The following is a 19,609-nucleotide window of genomic DNA, read 5'->3' as shown; positions in this document are numbered from 1 at the left end:
ATTTATTATGTTGGCTCCAAGTCGAGATTGATTAAAAATATTATTTAATTCCCTCTGTACTAATCTCCGCCTTGATGACAATCAAATTATTAATAACATCATAAAAAATAATGAAAAAATAAAATTAAAAATGATAGTTTTGTATTAGATCTTATTTCACACAAAAATGCAGTTAAAGCAACATTTACATTGTGTGATTTTCTCTTATAATATGAAAATACTACACCAAAGCTTCTTAATGCATTAAAAGAAGTTAGAGATGAGATCTAAAGAGACATTAATTTTTTTAAAAAATAATTAATATTGAAGTCATATTTTATAAAATCATTCTAATTGAGTCATGTATATATATAATTTTAATGTATAAGAAGATTGTTAATTTATATATTAAGTGAGATTATGTTTTTTTTAAATGTATTATCTTATAAATTTAATGAATTATTAATTTATTATGTTGGCTCCAAGTCGAGATTGATTAAAAATATTATTTAATCGAGATTATTGGTTTATGGAGTATTAATTATAGAGGTATTATTGTACTCAAATTCCTTATTTTTTTTACTATAAGGGTGCCTCCATCCCTGTGGGGTCCCTTTTTTTTTCCCAATATTTATAAAAAAGAATAATTTTAAATGGAACAATGTTATAAATAAATAGAAATAATAGGAAAAAAAGAATCATTTTAAATAATAGTAGTAATAATTGTATTAAAGTACTAACATTTGAAATTTTTCTTTCTGGTCTTGTCCTTAGCGCAAAATTTTTTATTTAATTTTTTTAATTTTTGGAGATATTTAATTTTTGTGTATCTTAATATATGCTAATATTATTAATATAAAAGTAATTATTCATAAACTATATAATTTATAACATAAATTTATTTGGGACTATAATTGACATACATTTCATTTTTTAAAATATTTATATGTTATTATATAACTTAACATATATAATTACGTGTGGTATTGAAAAATATACTTATTTTCAAGTTGTCAAATTCTTTCAATGATAACAATGTAATTGGAAATAAAATCATCGTTGAAAATATGATATTAAAAATTAAATTATTTTATTAAAAAGTTTTTATTTATATTTATTTAAATGATTTTGTATAGAAGCATATTATAAAATAATTTAAGTAATGACATGCAACGCATGTGTCAACAAATGGTAGCTAGTTTTATCTAAAATCTAATGATACGACTACAAGTTATGAAACGTTGATTATTAGAACTTAAATATGATTTTTGGACTCTCTTATCAATGTAAACTTTTGAGATAATCGAGTACATAAGTATACTAAAGACTAAAAACCAAAAGAGATTATTCCTATAAACTCTCTGCATCCTCATGCTCGAAATCAGCAGCTACTCCAAAATTAAACCCAATGAAATGATTAAGCAGTAGTTCCTAATTTTCCAATCAAGGTCAGCAATCATTTCTCTTCGCTTTCCAATTAGGTAGTTAACACACGGCTTTTCCCCATGATAGACTGCTGCCTTTCTTAGATGAATGGCGGCTGAAATAGACCTGAACCCCAAAGTAATATAGGAAAGATTATACCTCCAATAATGCTTATCATTATAGCTTTCTATTATGTGATATTATTATGGTTTTCGCTTCAACAAAACAATAATATTTCAACCACTTTCTTGGAAGGAGGCTCTTCTTTTGAACAACATGTTGGCCTTCGCTTTCTAGCAACAAAAGTTGTGGCAACATAGTAATTCTGATAAACTAGAAAAGCTGACACAAAATGAATGGAATTGTGGATAGTATTGAGTGATGAATACTTAAAGATATTGTATTAATACAAAAATGCAAAGCTAATCTGCAATCGACTCAAATAAGATTTATCAAACTTGTCTTTGTCAGCAATAAGTGATGAAGTTGGGATTTTATCTTCTTCACTTTAGAATTTAAGCTTCCCATGCATTGCTAGTTAAGTGTCTGTTTTGGCAGACAACCAGAATTGCGTAGATGAAATGACATGACCAGTTTCAAAACTTAATTAGCGGTAATTGTTATAAATATTTCCTCAGCATCAGAGGAGGAAGCTCATAGAGGATAACTTTGACCAACCTTTCATTCTTAATCCTAATTTCTCTGGGGTTATATAAAGATAAGATGAGGAACCCCGCATTAAAAGGAGGCTCGTCTTGCCTAATGTTGTTACTTATTTGGAAGTTACATACTTGCTTTCAAAAAGTACATATATTTCACTCAATGATTTTTCAAATTAACAAAACCTTTCCATAAACATCATGTAGGCTAAATTTCATCTTTAAAAGCTTGATAACAATGCACTTAAACTTCCTCCTACATTACAAAACAAATTTAACATAAATTTACATTTCTTAAATTTAGTACATCTAAATTTAATTTATTAATCAAATCTTTTTTTGGGGGGGCTAGTGATGTATGCATATGATTTCATTTATCCTCTTATTATTTGTTTTCTAATACATGGATAATTACTCAAATGCTAAGATTTAAGAATTTTGATTTACTAATTATATATTAGTATTTGTTTTAAAAACCACATTACTGACTAGCACTTACAGAACCAAAATAAAACTATATAGGGTACATGTTTGATATCTAATAGACTAAAGAAAATTAAAATTTCAATAATTTTATATGCCTAAAAAATATTGAAAGTAAAACCAAGGGAAATCTTCTTGCAATTGGTTCATACGTACAACGGAGATAGATAATCAACCATATGTACAAAAATCCTAATTAACTTATTCAGGAGACATGCATGGATCTGGCAACCATGAAGAGTTCCTTTTGTGAGGAGGTACCCTTTTTCGTATAAGCCAATAAATTTTATTGATATTAGCAGATAAGATGAGAAAATTTTCTCCTCTCTAAATACGGAGAATTTTTCATCTCTTTACTGCCTTTGGTATGTTACAGTGTCCCATTGCCACTCCTGTTACAAACCATACCCCGCACTGACAATCCCTCAAAAATCACTCGTGGCTCTTACTTAACAGCAGGATTCCCTATAACGCCTACACACGACACTGATACATACAACCCACCTAAATCTATCCATGTTGTAGGCACTACACCCATTAATCTGTCTTACATGAACCTTAACAACACCTATCCATAGAGATAACCACATATCAATACAGCATAAAATACCACGAACTATGACAAGTCCATTGAAGCCATCAGTCTGCTCCAATATCTTCTCGGTTCCTATCCATGCAACACGTTCCATTGGCAAAATCAATTTGGTTCGCAGGAGTGCCTTTTATCTTTACATGTTTCCATTTTATAGCCACATAAATCACTTTAACTCAACAATTAAAAGGCATGACGACTAAACCTAGCTTCGTCTTGGATATCTAGTTGCAAAATTGGATGATTCGGCAGATGGTGGAGCCACCAATAGTTTAGGGTTGGGTCTGGTTCTCAACAAATTGCCACCAGAATTTTCAATTTGAACACTTCATTTCCATTTAAGGTAACATCATAGTAAGTTGTATATCCATCTCTAGAAGCTCATAATTTGCTCTTTCAGCCATCCGATTGTTTATGAATATCTGGAATTGTCTGTCGCCCTTTGTCTTTATTAGATCATTGAATTCGCAAAAATGGAACCTTGCCATATACCTGAATCCTGAATCCACAGGCAATCCCCATGTTAAATTGTGCTTTTTATTGTACGTAAAATTTGGACCCATTGTCCGAGCTATCTAGTAAATAATTTCGGTTCGATGTTGTAGAACTCCAACATTTTGTATAAAGATCATAATGGTAAAATCCCTTGGTGAGCTTAGGAAAATGTTTCTCTAACCCAACATTCATAAGACCTATTCCTTGAAAAACAATGAATCCTCAGTATATTTGAAAGATAGAAGGAAAGGAATGTCCAAAAGGGTGCACTCTATAAAATAAAGGGCATTTTACAGAGGAAGTGTTGATACTCTTGAAGGAAGTATCAATACCTTGGCACCCAAGTACCCAGCAAAGACATTTTGCCTAGAAAGTGTCGATACTTATAAAGAAAGTATTGATGCCTGGTAAGTAAAACTCTAAGAAAACTCACTATGTCTCGAAAGTATAAATACTTGAGCTTTAGATATCGATATATATGAATGTTTTACAAAATTTAAGGGTAAAATGGTAATTTTATAAAACTCACAAACCATTATTTCTTTCCTAAAGTCTCAACCCCTCATTTTCTTTTGAGAAAATTGTGAGAGATAATTTTTTTTATAAGCCCAATTTTAAAATATTATTTTTTATAATTTTAATTATTTTTTATCAATTTTTGACATGACTTGACAATAATGCCCTTTAAACAATTTCAGACAAATTAAAATGGTTTCAATCTTCTTGATCTCGCCATCCACATAAATATTTCAAAATTAAATCTCGATTTCTCTTTCTAGTTAAATAGTGTCTATCTTGACATCCAAAGAGCAAAGATGACATCAAGCTCTTTCTTATTTTATTTTTTTTTATGGTGGATCTTGGGGTTTTCAAGGGCAATGAACAATGATTTTGCTCTTCTATAGTGATTGCAGGCAATATGATGAATGTGGTAATTGGATGCTTTCTGATGATGACATGCTTTGAAACATGTGCTGCAATGGAGATGCCTATGTTGATGAATTAGATCAAATTGGTTAAGATGATGGCCTTAGAGAGAAGGAACAGCTAAAGCATATTTGATGGATTTTATTGTGATTCACGATTTTATTATGTCTAGGATTAGGATGATTATTAAGCATATTTGTTAGGAATTTTGATTCTTTTTATGGGATCTTGAGTTGAAATTATTCAAGAAATATTTTGTAAAGGTAGTATATTTTGTTTTTGCATAAAAAGAGTAAGCAAGGCCCTCCCGATAGAAATATATTTTGTCTTGCTTTGGAGGGTTATAGAGTTTTGTAACCTTTCTTTTATGAAATACACAATTTCATGGCTTAGCAAAAAAAAAAGTATGTGTTTTAGGTTCTTGAGTTTATTGGTTTATTCATAAAACCCTAAAGTTGAAGAGTTGAAATTAATTAGACTAGTTTTTAAGTATTACGATACTAGTTTTTAGGTATTATATGACTTAATTATTGAGTGACTGGTTTTTAGATATTACGTGATCAGTTTTAGGCATTACGTGACTAGTTTTATGTATTACGTGATTGATTTTTAAGCAATACCTTAGTCACACAATGCCTTACCAACTAGTCACGCAATGCCTTACAACAAGTTACGCAATACTAGTCACGCAATGCCATATCAACCAATCACGTAATATTTAAAAACTAGTCACGCAATGCCCAAAGTCAATCACGTAATATCTAAAAATTAACCGCATAATGTTAAAAAACTAGTTACGCAGTACCCAAAGTTAATTACATAATGTCCAAAGTCAATAACGCAATACTTAAAAACTAGTCACACAATGCCTAAAAACCAATTACTCAATGCTTAAAAACCACCAAAACTATTAAATTCCATTTAACAAGATCAACAACTTCAAACAATACACCACATTTCATTTAACAACATAATAAACGAATATGCCTACTTAACAAAGAATGCTCAAAAGGTTCAAAGGTTTTTCTTCATATATCAAAAATTACTCCAAAATGCTTAAAAATACTCAAAAGGCTCAAAAGTTTTCTTCGTGTGTCAAAAACTATTCCAATTGCTCAAAATGCTTAACGTTTTTCTTTCTGATAAGGAATACTTCAGAGATGAATCATCTGGCGAGAAAAACTCAAAGAATATGAGTCGATTTGAGACGCAAACCTAAACATACTTGACCCGTTAATAGGTTTTGGCTTAAGGCACGAAGCCAAACGAATGGGTCGGTTTCATTAAGGACAATTTTGTCCAAACTTAATTCTCTTGGCTAAAAACAGTTAAAATTATAGAGAGGCTTATTGTCAGAAACGCCTTATGCATGAGGCCCATTCAAAAAAAAAACTTTTCTCTTTTCTTTCATACCTCTTTCACTTTCTCACTCCTTCCATCTCTTTTCTTAATTTCTTCCATTTTTTTTCTTGATTTTTCCAATCTACAATACTAGTTTTCAAGTTCTAGCTTTAAAAAGGTAAAGTTCCAACTTTGCAAGCATTTAGACTTAAGGTGGCATTTAGTATGAGGAAAGTGGAAGCACATTCCTTTCAATGTATTCAATTAAATTACATTGTGGTATTTATTTTGCAACAAATTATTGCAATGTAAAATTGTATGGCTACAATGTCCCGATGCTTATCTTTTGCTTGAAAGTTAATACTCTCGAAGTTCTCATTGGCTTTGTGCAAAACTGTGTTCATATGTGTCTCTCTTTCACTTTTGCTGTGTAGTTTTTGGGTAGCAAATAAGTTAAGACAAGCTTCTTGGGGTAAGCGAAGCTGATGGCTCCCTTGTTTTTGTTCTTGCTTTGAGTCATTTTTTGTCACTATTTCAAACTGTCTGTATAAGTTTCTCATTTTTAATACCTAATGTTTTTTTTTAAAAAAAATAATGATTGTAGTCTAAAAACAATGCAATCAGATTGCATTCCACTTTGTAATGTTTTTAAACACATTTTTTACTTTCAACTCGGTTACTTTGTTTTTTTTTTTTTGAAAGATTTAATATTTATTACAACTAGAAAAAAATCCTTTGAAAAAATAAACATCAATACGAAACCAGTGATCTATGGACTATACTTGGGAACACCAAACAAGTATATACCTCAAATCTACCTTCAAAGAAACACCCACCAAAACCTGCCCAAACAATGGCACCCCCTGTACAACCCCATGACCAATCACAAGAAAGCCCCACCTATACAAGGGGGGCACTTAAACAATGGTAGAAATAACAAAAAAACAAAACCTTTCCTTTCGCTAGAACCACATCAAGCCTTTACAAAAGCTTAAAGGAGCACATAAGACATCGGCCAAAAATAAAGATTAACTAGCCTAAATATACAAAACAAATCAAGCTCACAAGTCAGGAATTTTCATCACCACTTTCTTAGATTCGTAGAAGGTTTTACTATCTATTGGCACCCTTTTAGCCAACTTGTCAGCAACTTGGTTGGCTTTTCGTCAAGAGTGAATAACTTTCCATTCATTATTTGCTTCCTTAAGCTTTTCAATCTGTAACACCCATCTTTTCAGTTTCCATGGAGCTCATTGTGGCTGGTTAGACCAACTTACCGCATTCACAAAGTCACCTTCAATCACTAATAATGAGTAGTTCCTCCACTCCATGGTAGCAAAAATTAGGAAAGCTTTTCTGATAGCCAAAAATTCAATAGAGTTTGCATTACTCATCCCAATCGATTTACAAAAAATGACTTTGATCTCACCTTAGTTGTTACAAAAGACTCTTTGTCTCATTCTCTTTCACTCTTTTACTTTTCCTAACTCTTTTCTTCTTGATTTCTCCAAATCTATAACACTAGCTTTCAAGTTCTAGATTAAAAATGGTAATATTTCAGCTTCTCAAGCATTTAAACTCATGGGTTTTCATTTTTAACTTATTTCTCTCTCTAAAATGTTAGGTTCTTTTGGTTTTGTTAGCACAAGCTCACTAAGATAAGTTAATCATGAAATTAAGCTACCTATATTATAGTGTGTAGTTAAGAAGCCAAAACAAGGCTAGAAAATTAGTTTAGAAAAAGATTTGTTAGGAATTGGTTGAAGATTTTGGGCATTATGAAATTTTTGGAATTTATTAGAGTATTAATGATTATTAATCATTTTAGGTGTTGTTGAAAACTCCCACAATCCGTAGGGAGCAAGATTGGATTGGTTGAAAGTGCTAAAGGAAAAGCACTCCTTAGACTTGGAGTAGATGTGGCGTTTTTCACATATTTTGATAAATATGAGCATGTTCTTAATTGTCTTTGCAATAAGTGATTTATTGATTCATTTATGAGGTTTAAAGATTTTGACTTGTTTCAATGTTTGCAAATGAATTACAAATGTGTTATTATTATGTAAATATGTGAGTATCTATATTATTAATTTTGAGCATGGAGAACAAGCCCATGACATATTCTTCCTTCAAAATTGGAATTAAGATTGAATAATGTATGGTTTCATGATGCTTGAGCTTGAAAGATAATCATTGATGACATTTGGAAAATAGAATTGTGCCAATTACATGTCACAGCATGTCTTGTAATGTCATTATGGGTCTTGTTACATGTCTTGTCACATCTTGTTACGTGCCTTGTCAAGTCTTGTTAATACATCTAGATTAGGCATTTCACATGATACATGTCTTATAAAGCATGATATGGAAACTTGAATGAAATTCTAACTATAGATGCTTGAAAAACTTGAATGAAATCCCAAGTATAGATGCTTGAAAATGAATGCTTGATGATTCATGTGATTTGTTATTGATCTAGAAGAATTAATGTTTGGGTATGTTTATTGGTTAGTTTGCCTCCCAAGGAATGAATTAGATAGAATGAGGGATGAATACCCTTTCGTTTTTGGCTTAAGGTTTGAAATAGTTGAATTTTTGAAAAAATATGAAGGCAATATTCATATCTATTAATAAGATATTGATACCTATGTTTCCAAAATACTTAGGAAAGAATTTTGGATGAAAGTATCGATATTCACAAGTGAAGTATCAATACTTAAGCTACCAAAAATGCTCAGAGGGCATTCTAATGAACAAGTATCAATACCTTTCATGGATGTATTGGTACCTATAGCTATTTTTAGTAAAAATCACACTTTTTCACATGATTTTAGTGGCTCTTGACTTATTGTTTCAACTAAACATCAAATGGGCTTTACAAGTTATTTAAACTATTGAAATGAGTAGTATGTTATGGATTATTATAACTTTATGGATTTGATTTATAAATTGCATAATTTTAGGAATGTGTTCTGTACAAACACTCATGTATTTGCTTATTCCCCTTCCCTATATCTGCTCATTGAGTTTTTATAACTCACACATGTAAATTTTATTTGGTTTTTAGATCAATTGATCTCTTGCTTAGGTATCTTTGAAGAGTCCTCCTTTCATCATTCCTTGTAGATGATTGTTGAGGCACTTAATAAACTATTGCTAACCTTTGTGTTACTCCGTTAGTTGGGTGATTTTGTATTTGTTTATACAAGTGTTGAGAACATTTATATTTGGTCAATATGTGGCAAATGATAATTGAATCTGCTAGGTACTCATGTGTTTTAAAGTTATTGAGCACAATCATATGTTGATTGTTTTGAACACAAGAATTCTGTTCATGGGTTACATTTTGTTTATCAATATATATGTTCAAATGCTATCTCTTGTACCTTGTTTCTATGATTGTATTTAGTGAATTGCATTTGAGGTTTGTTGGGTCCAGCTGATCAAATCCACAGAGGTTCTTGCACTAATCATGGCCCGAGATTGGTTCGAGAGAAAAACCCACGTTGCCAAGAAGTTTGAAAGTAGTCTATTTGAAACAAGTATTGATACATCTCATAAGGGTATCAATACCTACAATCATTTTTTGGGGAAAAACCACACTCTTCGAGTTATTTCAATGGCTTTTAACTTATTATTTTAAATCCAATTTCAAATAGCCTTTTAACATTGATATGTCTTACCTAAATTATACCTAAGTTATACAAAGATTTATTCTCTCTCCTTAACAAAGTGCGAGAAATAGTACAAAATGGATTTGAATCAACCTAATCTCTAATTAATCGAAGAAAAGAAAGAGAGAATGCTAAACATTTTTTTATTATTTTTCATACATACAAAAAAGAGAGTACTATATATATATATATAACTCAGGCCTAATACTTTTATTAATACAATTAGATAAATAATGATAGATTCCATCAACCAACACTGACATGTTCCATGCTGAGCAATGCAAGACAACATGCTTGGCACTCCAGGCACATGCAAAACATGCATAGAGGCTATGCACACAAGGAGGCCTCACACTAGAAAGTCATGCAAACATAGCCTGCACATCAATGGGCTATGTGCATCACAACTGCGCACTAGAAGGCCACGCATGAAGGGGTTGCACACCAAAAGACCTTATACGAAAGGACCACACATTAAAAGGCCTCATACCAGAGGGCCACACACTAGAAGGTCTCGCATGAGAAGGCCATGCACTAGTGGGCTACACGCCATCAAGTCGTAAACACGTTGTGCCTAGGACTAGGCAATGGTCAATTGGGATCGCCCAATCGACCACAACCGTCGGTTATTGCAACCGATGGTTGTTTTTGCAACCGTTGGTTGTGCCGATCGGCCTCGTCGGCCGATCAGCTCGATCATCGGGGGGAATCTTTTCCCCCCAAACTGATCGAAAAAACTAAGCTTCTTTCTTTTGGGCAAAGTCACCCATGGCCCCCCGCCTGGCTGCCCCAGCACTTCACTACTTCCCCCCCTCCCCCCGACTCAGTCCTGACCTAATTCCCCCTCCCACTCGCAGACCTAACGAAATCCCCCTCCCATGAGTCCCGACTCCCACCTGATTCCTCCCCCCCCCCCCCCCCGACGAGTCCAGGAGGACCAGGACCTATTCCCCCCACCCCTAGCTATTGCGAGTCCACGACTTAATTTCCCCCTCCTCCCTCCCCCCCGTCCTAATCCAGGGGCTTTTCCTTCGAACCTTTCCTACTTTCTGCCTCTCCCTGACTCCCTCCCTCTCTAACCTGCCGAAGCCGCCATTGATCTACCACCCTTCACCCTTGCTTATCAGTCTTCCTCTCTAACCGACCGAAACCGAGCCTCTAAAAAATCGCACCGAAACTGACATTGCATAATATGCGGTTGATCGGTTATAGGGAAAAAATTTGCGTTCGGTTTTTGGTCAAAACCGATCGGTGCACACCCCTAGTCGTGCCTCAAGGACTTGCACAAATATGCATCGAGTGCAAGGACATGCAGGGAAGCAATGTACGAAAAGCTCGAGTACAAACGGACTACACGTTTGCGAATAATTCGCTACGACCAAAATTCTTATTTAATGTTGCCAATAAAATATGTGGCTACGTTAGTCTAGGAATTTAGGCTAGTTGTGTTCTATTAGGCGTAAACCATTTACCTAATTTATGCTTTCTTTTTATATTATTTACTTGCACTTCAATTAAGATTAAAATTCTCTTATGTTTAGGATGGGTTATCTTTATAAATAGTCTTTTTATGTTTCATTGTAAGGCACCAAATTGCCAATCAAGTAGCTTACTAAGTTATTCATAAGCTAGAGTCTTAGGTATTTTGTTTTTCTTTGAAGAATAATAAACTTATTGTTTCTCAATGTTTCCTTTTCTCCATATGAAAACTAAAAATCTACACTAGCGAACACATCTGAGATTAGAGGTGTTCTCAAGGCAGCTAACAAGGAGCTGCCTCAAACGAACCCACAAAGCCAGTAGGAATCCCACAAAAGACTTGTGGTGGAAAGAGACCATGAAGCAACAAGGGCATTGTCAAAATCAAATGGGAGAGAATGTCATAGATTGTGAATCTGTGATCCATCCAAGCCTATGAGGGTATTGAACTAACAATGAACACCATCAAACCAGCATCGATTAAGGGTTTGCAAGCACATTACACACCGATAACATTGGGCTGCACGAGTAAGGCATAGAAAAATGAGCTTTATCGAGCAGTGCGGGACGGCATGCTTGGTGTGTTAGGCTTGCGTATATACAGAACACACATAGAAACCGTGAACACAAAGAGACCTCACATCAAAAGGCCTTGCAGACACAACTCGCACATCAATAGGCCGCACGCATCACAATCATGCACTAGAGGGTCATGTACAATAAGGTAGCACACTAGTAAGCCATGCATCAATGGGCCACACACCATCAAGCCACAAATAGGCTACGCCTCAAGAACTTGTGTAGATATGGGCCAAGCATAGGGAGGCCGTGTGTAGGGAAATCATGCACGAAAAGCTCGAGTACAAGTAGACTGCACCCATGCAAGTAATTCAGTAAGGCTAGAATTCTTGTGTGCTGCTAATAAAAAAGGTGGCTAACTAAGTCTAGAAATTCAAGCCAATTGTGTTCTATTAAGCATAGAACACTTACCTTATTTATGCTTTTTTCCTATATTATTTACTTTACTTTCACTTCAAGTAAGATGAGAGTTCTCATAGGTTTAGGATGAGTTATCTCTATAAATAGCCCCTTTATGTTTCATTATAAGCATCAAAATTGACTACCAAGTAGCTCACCAAGTTATTCATAAGCTAGAGTCTTAAGTATTTTTTTTTTTTGAGGAATAATAAACTTTTTGTTTCTCCCAATCTCTTTCTTCAATTGTCACTTACGCTTCTACATTGTTTTGTGTATTTATGAGCTAAGCTTGCTTAATTTTGTTACACAAGACTCAAGCACCACACGAATCTTTGCTAAAGCTCTAAGTTTGTGACACCAAATCTCAACTATTCAGATTTCCCTGTTAATAACTAGAGAGAGGAGTCATTGGACACCACAGGATTGACCATTAACCATTTGTTAAGCCCAAAGTAAACATTTCTTGCACTCCCATCATCCATTTGCATTTTTTAAATCTAACCAACTTTTCAACCCTTCATTTCTTGGTAGATTCACAATGTTTCTAGTTATACACATTTGACATTTTCTCCTTATGCTCGGTAGATGGCAACCAATGAAATTGTCCATCCACATATTTTTCGTAAACCAATCTTCTCTATATAGGGCTTTCTTTTCAACCCCATACCATGACCACCATTTGCTTAACATAGACAGGTTCTTATGAGAGAAATTAGATATTCCCAACCCTCCCAAAACCCTTGGTTTACCATTTCACCTTTGCAATTTTCCTTTTATCCTCTCCACCCCCTTAGAAAATTCCTCCCCAATCGCTTTAATTTTCTTATAACTTTGTTTTGTGCTTGAAAAAGTGATAATTAAAAGCCCGACAAAGAGTTAAGGACAAAATTAATAAGAGCGACTCTACTTCCTAAAGGAAAAAATTTCCCTTGTTAGAGCATCAATCTATCCGTGAATTTGATCACCAACGATTCCCATATTCGAGGGCTTCTTGAATTAGCTCCAAGAAGGATGCGAAGATACATGATGGGATGAAGCCTATTTTGCATGTCAAATCCTTCCCAACATTATCGTCAATTCACACCGGATATACACAAAAGTTCCCGAAATTGATTTAGCCCAAAAACCAATTCAAAACACCGCAATACGCTTCTTATATTTAATGCTTCCTAAAATCCTTCTTCCACAAAGATCACAATATTGTTTTTAGCTCAAATAAAGATCACAATATTATCTGCATGAATTTGTTAAAAATCAGTGTTAATTAATTAAAGTAAAATTGACTACAAAGTCAATTATCTAAATATGTATAGAATTTCAAAACTTTAAGCAATTTATATTAAATAATCTAAATTCAAATGTCTTGTGTACAAAATGGCTTAAATTTGAAATAATCCAACATAATTCTTGATCAATCATTCTCTTTTGAGCTCTACAAATTGGTAAACATTTACGTAACAACCCTAATATATTATGCATTTGAAAGCGAAAGTAATTAACAACTTAAATCTAAAATAATTCAATCCAAGTAATCTTAAATGCAAAATTATTGGGTTAACTCAAAAGCCAAAATGATTAAAAACCAAATTGACCTAAAATTTAAGAACAATTCCAAAGGTTTAATTCCCAAAATAATCCAACACGACTAGTTAAACAAGCGGGCGTTTATGTTCAAACTTAAACTTGTTTAATAAACAAATTTCAACAGCTAGCTTCAGTTGAGTCATTTGCGGACCTAATCCACGTCTTTAGGTGGAATACAACTTTCTCACTTTTAGACTTAGACCTGCTGGTCTACTTGTTCTCATCAGGTCAGGAAACTCCCTCAAAAATATATATATATTAATATATGTACATATATATATATATATATAATCTTAAAAGCTACCTGCTTTTTCTGCTTTTACTTACCAAGTCCATTCACATAAAGCAAAGGATTTTAGTGGCTCCATAAAGGATCTGGAATCCTGCTTTCTCATTATTGATTGCGATATTTTTAAATTAAATATCAAAATTACAGATCTATTTTTAATATCCATACCTTTATATAAAAAGCACTCCACTAAGAGATTCTTTTTCTAACACGTTACCATCTATTTATTAAATATGTAATAATTTTATTCATTTTTTTATTTTTATTTATAATAATATTAACAACAACGAAAACCTACTACTAAAGAATCCTCCTAAAAGAGCTATTTATTAATCATTTAGTGGTTTTATGTATTTATTATTATAACAACTACTCTACTTACTATAAAGAATCCCCTGAGAGGATTTAATTTCTAGCACTTACTTGACTTGGACTTTTCTTGATACATGACGTGTTCTTTTAACGTCATGTATTAGTATTGTGACAGAAGCAAGGGGAAAGCTAGAAAGAGAGAATAATCAGGTAAACTAGAAAAAATCAAGACAGGACAAAAACAAGTGTGAGAACCGATGAGAGAGGGAGACTGGGAGTTTTAATCATCTCGCAAGACAGCGTGGGAAATATTCTACTACATAGATAAAAGTAAGGTCCCTAAGTGACCTTAATTGGCTCGTAAAGGGCCCTAATGCCCTAAAATTTGTCAGCCAATTAAGGCCCCTTAGAGACCTACTTTAAACCATTAAAAGGAGGGGGAAAAAAAGAGAAAAAGAAGAAGAAAAAAGGTAAATAAAATGACATAATAAAATTTATATTAAATAAAAAATAAAATAAATATACAATTAAACAATACCATCAAAAGGATTAATTATTATGCAATTGATATAATCATTTATAAAATTTTACATAAAAGTGATATCGATTAACTATCAATCATGACATAAAAAATAAAAATATATAATTAATGCTAATTAATGATAATGTAAATATTAAAGTTTATTTTAGATATTTTCTTCCAAAGAAAACTAACTATGCAACTATAATATGACAATGTAAAATATGTATATAATTATTTATATGGTAAGTATAATATGCTTATTATGTTTATTTAAATAGATTAAAAAACAAATTTTCTTCATACTGATTAATTTTATAATTTTAATAAAAGAAAGTAAGAAAGTTGAAAATATGTAACATAAGTAATATATTTGATTAAATAAAACAAAATAGGAGTAAGTAATACATTTGAGATGTTTACTTATTCTATAGGTAGTAGCAAACACTGACATGAATGGAGATCAGGAAGAACAAAAGCAATCAACCTGCATACAAAGCATGAAACTAAACGCACCTTTTGATTTACATCCACCTTATATTGCAAAAAGAAAAGAAAGGGATTAAGCCTTTCGACCCTCTTCACTCTTTTGTCTAATTTACTATGCTTTTGGAGTTGTTGGTCCTCGAGAACAAATCAGATGATGTACTGGAATCAATAGTAGGATAAGTCATTCCAGTAATATTAGAATCTAAAATACCAAATCCACTGCAGATAGTTGAATCCACATCCAACTCCGACTCCAGTTCTGATTCATCCTCGATGTCGATGTCACGAGCAACAGGGAACACTATATCTGGGTAGCGATGTTCACCTCCTGGATTGATCTTCTCTTTCTCAAGATCAGCAGCCTCTTGCAGGTCCATTGCGAATCGCAACTTTTCCATCACATCATTCATTGATGGCCTTTCGGTTCCCAATTCCGCTATGCAATTTTCAGCGATTTCAACAAACACCTTAAAACACTCTGGAGCTATCTTTCCAATCAGATGTGGATCGATTACCTGATAAAGAGTCCCGTCCGCGATACAATTTCTAGCCCAATGAGCTAGGTTCACTTGACCCTCGGGCAATTTCTTATCCAAAGCTTTTCTTGCACATAAAACTTCAAATAACACCACACCAAATGAATATACATCTGATTTTTCGGTTAATGAATGACCTCGAGCATACTCTGGATCCAAATATCCTAATGTGCCCTTTATTCCGGTATTAAGCATGTCAACTTTTGGGTCCGTTTTGGACAACCCAAAATCCGAAACTTTGGCAGTGAATTTCTCATCTAGTAGGATGTTGCTTGTCTTCACGTCTCGATGAATGACAGTATATTTCACTTCTGTATGAAGATAGTTAAACCCAATAGCTGCTCCCTTGCATATCTCCAGCCTTTGCTTCCAGGTCAGAGGATCGTACCTAGTACCGTAAAGATGATCAGAAAGAGTCCCGTTACTCATAAAATCATACACGAGTATCATCTCATGATTTTCATTGCAATATCCGATTAAGGACACCAAATGAACATGGCGAAGCTGAGAAAGCATCTCAATCTCAGTCAAAAACTCGGTAACACCTTGTCTAGACTCTGGATTTAGGCGCTTGATTGCTACTATTGTTTCCCCTTCATCTAAGAATCCTTTGTATACTTTGCCAAAGCCACCTTTCCCAACAACTAAATCATCATGGAAGTTGTTGGTAGCGGCTTTGATCTCATCCAGTGAGAAATGGCGGCATAGTTCCTCTGGCAACAATGAGGACTTTGTGGACTTCCCTTTGTTGGGATTAGTCCACCAGCAAAACCAATTTGTTCCAAAGTAGGAACCATAGTACTTCCTCTTTCTTTGTCGCCAAACAACCATGCAAATCAATAGCGAAAGTAGGGTAAGCAAACCCACCACACACCCGCCACCAGCAATTAGCACTCTTCGCTTCGTCTGGGATTTTCCATTTGTAGAATTGTCCGGTTTAGTAGGTGGTGGAGGCGGCAATAGTTCAGGGTTGGGTCCGGCCAGATTACCATCAGAATCGTTCAATTTGAACACTTCAATTCCATTTAAGATAACATCGACATACTTAGCAACTCTAGGGTGCAGTGCTAGAGTGATGTTTTGCTTATTGTCCTCCTTCTTTGACATCAACAGAACATAATCCTTATACATTGGAACATTGCTTTGCTGAGTCCAAATAATTACGTCAAAAACTGCTTCAACCAGCTGATTGTTTATAAAGATCTGGAATTGTCTCATTCCTGGTGAACTTATCAGATCCTGAAATTCGCAAAAATGAAGCCGTAGCATATACGTGAAACCTGAATCCACAGGCAATCCCCATGTTATGTTGTGTTTTTTGTTGTAATCACGTTTTGGACCCATCGTCCGAGCTGACTGATAAACCTCCTCCGGTGCAGTGTAGTTTGGAATCTTTGCGTAGTTGAGTGGTACTGTGGTGTTGGCAGTGAAATAGCTCTCACTCAAACTATAATCATAGTCATCAGACCAGAGCCTGAACATGCCGGTATCTTCAGTTGGTGATATAGATTTGCCACCAACATTCAATCTATAAACGTTCTCAAGTGCAGTGTAATTATTAACATAGAACCCATTTTTTTGGCCTATGAAGCGAACACCCTCTACTGATTCTAACGGTGTGTAGTAAAGGTTAGGTGGCATTGACACGATCTCGATTCCATTGATGAAGGCGTACGTGTCATTTGAAGAACTAGGAGTTGGAGTGAAAATCAGCTCCAACACCTGATTCTCTTCTACATTCAAGCAGAATTTTCTAAAAAATAATTCAACCTTTGATGACTCAGCAACGAGGAAAGCACTGAAATTTTTCAGTAAAGTGAAAGAACCTGCTTTGACAGAGAAAAAGGCCTTGGACAGGTCAAGGTTTTGATATGAAGCCGGATAAAAGTGGAGCCGGACGAATTTCTGGCCAGGACTAACGGGGAAACAGTACTTGAATTCAGAAGTAGAGACACGGGCGGTCATATAAGGGACTGTCTGTACAGAGCCACCTTGATTATCAGCTTCATAGGGTGCTGACGGACTGTCACGGGATGATTCAAAAGGACCAAATTTTGAGCTGTTGTCTCCAGCCCAAAAGCGACCATCCGAACCACGTGAATCGGAAAAAGCTCCACAATTCAGGGTTATATCATCTGTTGGGATATACGGGGGCTGCTCAGATGTAATAAAGAAAGCAAACTGAAAGAAGGTAACGAGAAAGGTTATGGGAATTATCATTAAGATATTCCCCATGGAAGGAAATTAGAATGAAGTTAAAAGACTTATTTCTCTACTGAAATATGAGTTTATGGAATGGCTACATATTGTAACTGTATATATGATTATATATGCATACAGCTTTCCCTGAAAAAAGTTTATCAGCCTTTGTATGCTGCCTCAATTGAACACTAGATGCTTGGAAAGATACGTTGCCATGGACCAAAAATGTAGAGCGTCCAACACTTTACACGTGTGAATTCAAGAAATGAGCTAACCATAGGTGAAAAAATTGATCCAATGTGAACAACTTTTTCAGATTTGTTAGAAATGTTTTCTTTTCTCAATTAAAGTAAAGTTTTATTAATATAACAGCTTATACATGATTATATTAAGAAGACCAATCAAGAACATAATTACGAAGACCCAAAAATGAACTAAAACAAAACCCAAAAAAAAAAAAGACCACCTAATTTCAACTCTTTCTTCTATTATTGTTTCTTCCAATCTCTTTCTTCTATTATCTTAGGCTTCTATTATTGTTTAATACCCAAAATATTCCAACACGACTACTTAAACAAGTGCGCGTTTATGTTCAGAGTTAAACTCGTTTAATAAACAAATTTCAACAGCCAGCTTCAGTTGAGTCATTTGCGGACATAATCGGTGTCCGTCTTTAGATGGAATACATCTTTCTCACTCTTGGACTTAGACCTGCTGGTCTACTCGTTCTCATCAGGTGAGGAAAATCCCTCAAATATATATATATATGTTTATATAAAAGCTACCTGCTTTTTCTTCTTTTACTTTACAAGTCCAATCACATAAAGCAAAGGATTTTAGTGGCTTCAGGAACGATCTGGAATCCTCTTTGTCGATTGCGATATTTTTAAGTTAAATATCAAAATTACATATCTTTTTTTACTATCAATGCCTTCATTTATGTGAAAAGCACTCCGCTAAGAGATTCTTTTTCTAACACGTTACCAGCTTTAATTATGTAGCAGTTTTCTTTATATTGATAACAACAACCACCTCCTAGTACTGAAGATCCCCTAAGAATCTTCCCAAAGGGTGTAATTTCCAGCACTTGACTTGGAGTATTCTTGGATACCTGACGTGTTCTTTTAACAAAAATAAAAGAAAAGATAAAGGACGGAATTGTCACGCAAGAAAGGGGAAACTGGGAAGAGAGAAAGATTAGGGAAAATAGAAAAAATAAGACAAAAAAAAAAAAGAGAGTGAGAAACGATGAGAGAGGGAGGAGGAAGATGATAAAATTGGCTACTTTAACCCATTAAAAGAAAGAGGGAAAAAAAGGAAAATGAAGAAGAAAACAGTGGGAAAACAAAAAATAAAATAAAATGGCATAATAACATTCTTATTAAATAAAAGTAAATTAAAAGAGTGGCATACAAACTTATTTAAATAAAATAAATATATGATTAAATAATATAATTAAAATTATTTACTTATTATGTAATTGATTAGGATATTTATGAAATTTTAAATAAAAGCGTATCAATTAACTATCAAACATGATATAAAAAATAATACAATAATTAATGCTAATTAATTATAATGAAAATATTAAAAGTAATTTTAATTTTTTTTCCTTCTACTGGAAACTAATCATTTGATTTTAATA

General features: G+C 33.8%; 2 pseudogenes; both read right to left on the bottom strand.

The window, feature by feature from the left end:
- Nucleotides 1-7,232, bottom strand: part of LOC110426836 (receptor-like protein kinase ANXUR2 pseudogene) — an 8,916-nt pseudogene extending 1,684 nt beyond the window's left edge.
- Nucleotides 7,233-15,096: 7,864 nt separating this feature from the next.
- On the bottom strand, nucleotides 15,097-18,150 carry LOC110426647 (receptor-like protein kinase FERONIA pseudogene; annotated as a pseudogene).
- Nucleotides 18,151-19,609: the final 1,459 nt, after the last annotated feature.

This window comes from Theobroma umbraticum, unplaced genomic scaffold (assembly GCF_002168275.2).
Source record: "Theobroma umbraticum cultivar Fairchild unplaced genomic scaffold, ASM216827v3 scaffold_12.0, whole genome shotgun sequence".
Classification (NCBI taxonomy): domain Eukaryota; kingdom Viridiplantae; phylum Streptophyta; class Magnoliopsida; order Malvales; family Malvaceae; genus Theobroma; species Theobroma umbraticum.
The sequence above is the reverse complement of the archived record's forward strand: the minus strand, read 5'-3'. Positions and strand labels throughout refer to the sequence as shown.